Raw genomic sequence first — 8,241 nt, forward strand, 5'->3', positions numbered from 1 at the left:
TCTACACTAGATCAGAGGAAAGAAATCACAGTAATCCAAGCCCACTACTCATCAGTAAAGTGCATCAATTTTTGGAAGGAGGTAGGAAGAATGCATGGATTGTCCTCACAAAACTGTGCCACACGTGTTCAGCTGTGGTAGAGAGAGACTGAGCACAGGACTCAGAGACATCAGCAGTGCAGGAATTCGGGTACAGAGCAGGTGGTGAGACTTTCCAAAGCAACATGTTTTGGTCTTGCATGAAGCACATAAAACATTGGCAAATTAGTGGTAATCTGATTAATGAGAAATATTTGTTGATTAATGAGAAAAATTTGAAATACTCTACATCTAGGTTCCTGAAGTATTTTGAAATACCAGTGTCCTCCCCAGCCTGTTAAACTGGATCCAAACCTGTTTGAGATCAAGAAGGGAGCAGCTTGAGTATGGGGTTACCAGGAGTCAGGAAAATGCTGAAGAGATGAGAGGCCCTTCACACACCTTTTGCAGGGCACACAGAGAGACAGCTCCAGCTAGCTGGAGCACACGACCCTAAACCTTTACTGAAAGCAGACAGTTACAAGACAGATTTAAGAACTACACAGAGCTTGCCTTTCTGTTTACAACCACAGCTGTTGCAGAGGATTGGCCTTGATTGGCTGCCAGCTGCTTTCCCACTCCTCCTCCTCAGCAGTCCACGGGAGAAAATGAGATGAAACATCTCATGTGTTGATAAAGATGGGGAGATCACTCACCAATTACTGTCACACACCACAAAGTCTTGATTTGAGGAGAATTATTTTAATTGATGCCATCTAGAACAAAGTTGGATGATAACGAAGATAAAGCCACCTTCTTCCTTCCATCTCACTGCCTTTTATCCCCAAGCTCAACTTCAGTCCTTTAATCCCCACTCGTTTACCTCCTTCTCACCAAGCAGTGCAGGAGGCATAATGTACGCAGGATTGCAGTCAGACCACAACGCTTCCTCAGTGCTGCTCCTTGCTCTTCACTTCTTCCTCCCTCCACGACCTGCCCCGGCATGGCTCCTCCTCAGGCTGAAATTCCTGTCAGGAAAGCCTGTTCCTCAGCGGGCTCAACTCCATGCACTGCAGCTTCCAAGAGGAAATACCTCCACTCTAAGGTCCTCCACAGGCTACAGTGTGGATAACTGCAGTTGCATGTTCCCTCTCCTCAGGATGGAGGGAATAGCAGCTCCACCAAGGGCTTCTCCACAGGCTGCAGGGGCATCTCTGCTCCAGCAACTGCAGCACCTCCTGTCCCCTTGCTCCCTGGAGCTGGCTCTAACCAGCTGCCCCCAGGCTCCCCTCACAACAGCAGCCTCCAGCTGCCAGTACCTTGAATTTTCTAGAGCTCAGTGACTTGTTTTTTAGCACACTGAGAAAACAAAACTGTCTCAGGTTGCCTCAACTTTTCAGAAGTGAAGAATCTTCTGATGTCAGACAGCAAAATAAAACCCATCCGAAACACCCCAAGCTCTTGAAAGATTGACACCTCTACCAGTGACTTAAGCAGAGTTTCAGCATGCTTTCTCAGTTTTTCTATTCTTGCTACCAGCTACCTGAAAGAAACGGATAGTTTCATGATTATTGCTCTCTGCTGCACAAACCACCAAGAATGAAACAAGAGCTAAATGAGAAATACGTATTATCCTACTAAAGATGCTGTAAATCACACATTACTGATAGCTCTTCCTATTCCAAACACAATTAGTTAATACACTGGTCAATCCTCTTCTTCATGGGTGAAATAGTAACTAACACTGTATCAAATTATTTTATATGCACTGTTTGGTATAAAAGATCCATTTTACCTCGACAGTCAGTTGTCTAAAAACAAACATGAGTTCAAGCAAGAAATAAAAATTTCAGATTCATATGAGCATTTCCTGATTTTGAAAATTAGGTGCTATTCATTTCTTTATGATTACAATATTAAAGACTTAGGACTAAAGGTACGAAGGCTGCAGGATCTAACTTTTAGGAACTCTATCACCCAGTGGCTTTGCCAAGTAAAGCATCCAGGTTTCCTAGAGAAGGCATGCAGAAAATCAGGTACTCAAGACAAAACAACCATCCAAAGAAGTGCAACAAAGATGGGATAGGGTCTGTAGGGCAAGGTGTGTGAGGAGCGGCTGAGGCCCCTCGTTGTGCTCAGCGCACAGCTGAGGGGAGGCCTGATGGCGGCTGCAGCTCCTCACAGGGAGCAGAGGGGCAGCGCTGAGCTCTGCTCTGTGTGACAGCGACAGGGCCCGAGGGAACGGCATGGAGCTGTCAGGGGAGGGGCAGCTGGGGATGAGGGAAAGGGATGCACCACAGGGCGGTGGGCATGGAACAGGATGCCCAGGGCTGTGGGCACGGCAGTATGGAGCCAGGTGGATGCCTTCCAACCCAGGACATTCTTTGCTCCTTTAAGGAAGCTACATATACCAACCCATAGCAAATGACTGAAGCTAAAGTAGCAGACTCTGAAAACAGCTAGGCATCTAACTCCTGCCCGAAAAGCAGGTAGCTCACAGCTCACGGCCCTAACTCCATCTCTCCTTTTCTGAAGTCTAATCACCCATGGGTGCCAAACTGCACTCTGCTTAGGACCTGCACCTCAAAAATGAGAAAGTTTTCAAGTCTGCTTCAAATCAAGCAAGACAAAAATCAGGTTCTCTCCTCACAGCCTCCCACGAGCACACTGCAGAATACACTCCTGCACACTCATGGGTTCACTGTGCTCTGAGAATGCCTCTGAGCAGCTTTATGGCTTAGGATTTTGACAATTTGGCTCAGGCTTAATAGAAGTAACTAAATAACAAATATGTAAATAAATAAGTAGACAGATACCACACACAGATGCAGATACAAATAATACAAATTACATCAAATTTAGGAAGTTGCTGGTTATCAACTAAGCCACCAAAATAAACTAGGTAGCTTGTCAAAATTGTGCAACAACACATTTGAGCTTAAACATCTGTGAAAGTGGTTCTGAATCTGGATATTCTGCCTCCATCAAGATGCCACATTTGGGCTACTATAGCAGTTCCCATTTTGGACAGAATATGTCAAATCTAGCTCAACTCAAAATTGCTAACCAAGCAAACATCTGTTAAAACTTTTGATATTAACTGTCTCTGTTTATCAAGTCATGATGGCAGATGAAGCTGTTTCTTAAAGCTTATTTGTTTAGATGAAAAGCTCTACAAATAAATAACACAGCAGAATGCAAAAACAGCTTTTCAAGGTGAAATATTTATCACTGCCACAGAGTGACAGGTGACTTTCAATGTAATTATACACTGGATCTTATGTACTTGCGTAATTGATAATATACTGTTGTTTTTGAGGCTTTCAAAATCGTTTTACTTATTGCTAATGGGAGCAGTGATAAGCTGCATTGGATCACTTACATCATTTTAGTTAAGACACACTCCCAAATCCTCACACAGCCTCTCAGGTTCAACCCTGGTAAGCCTTCGGGATTTATTTTGGGCCTTGACCTCCACCTACATGATCCTTGTTACATCACCTGGTAAGAGTTGTAGTTCAGCCCCATGAGTGCTGTGTAGATTATGCATGGCAGCCAACAGTTCACGACATATTAACCAGCAAAGGCAGCATGTGGATTTCTGAGACTGCAGAAATTAAGCAAGTGTAGGATTTGAAGATGGTTCAACTGTTTCTTTCAGTGACTTGGAGGTTTCTAAATTAACCTGCAGACTGTATGCTGGCAAACTCTCACGGAAATCAGCTTTGCATAAAGGCTACTGAAGCAAACCCCAAGCAATGGAAAAATAACAAGTGGGCTGCACCACCACCATGCCCTCATCTATAACTAACACCTTAGAACACCAGCTCTTAAACCTTGTTAGCTCTTTCAAAAGAACACTTTTCAAATGTTACAACTCTCTGGTAAATCATATTGCATTTTCTACAGTCTGTGGGCACTGCTGTCTTCTAAAAAATGTATGTTATTGCATTCATCATCTCATAAACTCAGCACTGAAGATCTGTCAAAGACACTTCTCCACACAGTACTCCAGGATGTGCACGTATTACATGCAACGCTGCATATTCATGTGTGTATAACTGAGTTTCAGAATGAGATGCATACAATTATCCTTATCCATTCAAAGGCTGCGTCCTTGATGCCCTGAAGCAGCAAAATAATCTTTTAAATAATAATCTTTTGAATTATTTGGCTTGGATGTCCCTCTGTTCCTTTGAATTATTAACAATACCTGACAGTTTTCTGATTTACTCCATTCTTTTTGCAGAATGTTTTCTATGAATTTATTATTTTTTAGACTGGAAGCTGTTCAAGAGATAACAGCTGCGTACATTGAACATAGCATTGTAAATTACAGCACAGTAAGTTACAGATTACAGCTGGGTGGACAACCAAGGCACACTGCACTTTTCCTGTTGCCAGCATGGATTACCACGCTGCAGGTATCCATGTTTACATATAGAACACAAGCTCTTTGCAAGGCTTCTGGCTAAAATCTGGCACTTCTGACATTTCTGTCAGGGTGTTTATTTGCCAAAGAAACTGTTCAAAGTGATCACAACAACGGCATGAATACAGCCTGAACAAATCGGATTCACATTTCCATAAGGATATTTATAAAAGGCAGTATTATAAAAGGCATGTGAATGTCACCCTCAAACCCACTCCCTGCTCACTCTGTGCAAACTGCCCCAGCCATCCCGCCTGGGTGGGGAAGGAAAGTGGGAGAGGCAATTTGTGTCACGTTTCACAGGCAGCAAGGAGGCAGTGGGCAGAAGAGGATTTAAGAGATGCTAATGAAAGAGACGGCAAGGCTGGAGAAGCCTGCAGGATAACGTGCTGAACTGAAATGACAGTGCTGAGTGCAAAGTGGATGACAAAGCCTGAGATGCACAGGGGTGCAGCAAAGGCAGAGCAGAGATGCTGACATGGGAGGATGCTGTGCCATTTTTTAAGCTGATGCTTTCTATCTCCTGACGCTAACCACTTGTTTGCCACCATTACCCGTGGCCAATCAGACATCCCAACAGCCCTACCAGCATACCAACTACTTGTGTTGCTTTCTAATCGGATGGCTTTAGCTGCACTTAACATCATTTCTCCAGAGATTGAAAGCACCGTCCGAATCACTCTTCCACACGAGTCACTCTTCCATGCATCCCTTTGGCTTTTTCCTTCCAGCCAGTGCACAGGCTGTGCTTCAGAGAAAGACACCGACCACAGCAATTACTGGACCTCTCACACCCGCAGGCACGTTTTTACACTGCACAAGTTTTGCAAAAGATGTCACGCTACCAGACACAAAGCCAACGCACGGCAGCACCGGGAACCGCATGAAGCAATTCGCTTTCGCAGCCCTCATAGCATTTGCTCCGTTCTCTTTGAGCAGGACAGCCTCAGGTACGTACCTGACCCTCAGCTATATACCCTACATACCGCAGGCCCCAGGCTGGAGACACACTGATCGAACAGCTGAAGTTACACCACAGGCACAAAAGAGCCGCCAAGCGACGTTCTCACCAAAAACTTGCAAGCCGCGGTCTCTCACCCAGGCAGTACGCTACACAAGCTGCTTTCTCCCATACTCACCCTCCACGCCTCCCTCAGCAGTACCCGGATCCAAACTTTCTCGGCGCCCGCTCCCAGCGGCGTGCCCGCTGCCCGCTGCCGTGGGGCGGCGGTACCCCCGCGGGGGCGGCGGAGCGGGGCGGGGCGGGGCGGGGCAGAGCAGCGCCCACCGCGGCCGCCCCTCAACGCGGCGAGGCCGGATTACGGGCAAAGCCCGCGCGCGTAAGCCGGGCTGACGGGGAAAAGCCGCTCGAAAGGTTTTGCGATCCTGTTAAGTGCTCGGAAAGGATCAACATGTCAAAGCCGCCAGGCGGCCCCGGCACATTTCTCGCCACGCCGAGCCGCCTCAACCTCTCTCGTCCCGGCGGGCTGCGGGGGGCCGGGAGTGCCTCCGCCGCGGCACCGCGCTCCGTGCGGAGAGGGCGGGCGGCAGGTTCCGCGCCAATCCCGCCGTCTCGTACAAGCCGTCTCAACCGCCAGAGCCCGGCCCACCCGCCGGCGGCGACCGTGCTGAGAGGGCGGTTCCCCTCGGTAGTGCTGCTGCCGGCTGGAAAGCCGAGGGAGCCCCGCCGTGCCTGCGGGTCCGGACGGGCAGCGTGAAGGGGCGGTGTCCCACGGCGCGGGTGGGAGAGGCACCTTCTCCAGGAGGGAAAGCGCCCTCCCCTCGGTGCTGAATGAGTTTTTTTCCCTAGTATTCTGCCCCTGAACCGGTACCAGGCTAACTGTAATAGAATCACAGAATCGTGGAGGTTGGAAGGAACCTCTGCAGATCCAGCTCCTCTGGAATACTACTAAAGCAGTTTCCTGCAGCACGTCCCTCAGGAAAGGGTCCAGGCAGGTCTTGAATATCTTCAGAGGAGACCTCTCTGGCAGCCTGTTCCAGTGCTCTGTCACCCTCACAGTAAAGTAGTTCATCCTCATGTTTGTGTGGTAACTTACTGTGTTCCAGTTTGTGTCTACTTGTTAGTGCTCCTTGTCCTGCAGCCTGGTCCCTCCAGCTGACTCCCATTCTTTAGATACTTACAGACAGTGGTGAGATCCTCTCGGTCTTCTCCGAGATAAACAGCCTTTCTTCATAAGGGAGGTGCTCCAGGCCCCTCATTATCTTTGCTGCGCTCATAGAATCATGGAATCACCTAGGTTGGAAAAGACCTTTGAGATCATCCAGTCCAACCATCCACCTATCACTAACATTTCTTGAACACCTCCAGGGACTGTGAATCCACCACATCCCTGGGCAGCCCGTTTCCAGTGTCTGATCCCTCTCTCAGAGAAGTATTTCCTAATGTCCAACCTGAATCTCCCCTGGTACAACTTTAGGCCATTCCCTCTAGTCCTATCGCTAGTTACATGGGAGAAGAGACTGACTCTTACCAAAACTTCCCTTCAAGTCATCGTGGAGAGCAATAAGGTCTACCCTTTTCCAAACTGAACAATCTCAGTTCCCTCAGCTGCTCCCCAGAAGACTTGTGCTCTAAATTGCTCAACAGCTTAGTATGGCCTTGTCAGACCTGAGTACAGAGGGACAATCATTTCCCTGCACCTGCTGGCTGCACTATTTTTGATACAAGCCAGGATGCCATTGGCCTGCTTGGCCACCTGGGCACACTGCTGGCTCATGTTCAGGCAAATGTCAACCAACGCTCCCAGGTCCATTTCTTCCACTCAGTCTTCCAGCCACTCTGTCCCTAGCCAGTAGTCTTGCCTGGGGTTGTTGTGACCAAAGTGCAGGACCCGGAGCTTGATCTTGTTGAACTTCATCCCATTGGCCTTAGCCCTGCTATCCAGCCTGTCCAGGTCACTCTGTATGACCTTCCTTCCTCCGGTTGTGTTGACACTTCTGCCAGCTTGGTTGTCACCTGCAAACTTACTGAGGGTGCACTCAATGCCCTTGTCCAAGTCATCAATAAAGACATTAAACAGGACAGGCCCCAGTACTGACGCATGGAGAGCACCACTCATGACTCTGTAGAAGTTCCCTGTCTTTCTTGAACTGAGATCAACACAGCACTACAGATGTGTCCTCACCAGGGTAGAGAAGAGGGGGAAGATCACCTCCCGCGCCCTGCTGCCCGCACTCTTTTCAGTGCACCCCAGAATACCATTGCCCTTCTTGACCACAAGGGCACACTGCTGGTTCATGGCCAACATGCTGCTCACCAGGACATGCAGATCCTTCTCTGCAGAGCTCCTCTCCAGCAGGTCAGCTCCTGACCTGTATTGATGCATTTTCCTCATTTTGTCATACTTAAGATCACTGAAGTCTTTCACACTCCTCTGAACTTCATCTGATTCTGATCACGCTTTTTGTAGGGTCCAGAAAAGCTGGAAACAAAATGCTGTGTGTAAAAGCTCCATAAAATGCCTCTTGAGCTGGAAAAAAATAGTCATTAAAAGCCATGTCATTCATCACTGAGAAACTGTTGCACAGATTCAGAACAAAACATGACACCAAAAGTGCATGTAGCTGCTCGGGTTCATGGAGAGGGACAGAATTACCCATGGCTCTCTCTACATTGAGAATTATTTCACATAAGAAAGATTAAGAACATCACACAACAAACACTAACCAGAGAAAAATCCAAAAGTCTTAAAGTCCAATCAGAAATTCAAATCTTTCTGAAACACTTATCACAGCCATCTCCAGAGTTATAGGCTGGGGTTTTTTTGGTC

At 47.6% G+C, this 8,241-nt stretch overlaps 1 protein-coding gene across 2 annotated transcripts in view; it reads right to left on the reverse strand.

The window, feature by feature from the left end:
• Positions 1 to 6,556, reverse strand: part of CNGA3 (cyclic nucleotide gated channel subunit alpha 3) — a 33,849-nt gene extending 27,293 nt beyond the window's left edge. Inside the window, exon 1 of one of the 2 annotated variants that reach the window (XM_085213576.1) lies at positions 5,590 to 6,556. The gene's annotated coding sequence lies outside the window, so the exon portion shown is untranslated. The remainder of the gene's footprint in view (positions 1 to 5,589) is intronic. The other variant, XM_010727570.4, reaches the window with a different exon arrangement.
• Between the last annotated feature and the right edge of the window lie 1,685 nt (positions 6,557 to 8,241).

This window comes from Meleagris gallopavo, chromosome 1 (assembly GCF_905368555.1).
Source record: "Meleagris gallopavo chromosome 1, MGAL_WU_HG_1.1, whole genome shotgun sequence".
Taxonomy (NCBI): Eukaryota; Metazoa; Chordata; class Aves; order Galliformes; family Phasianidae; genus Meleagris; species Meleagris gallopavo.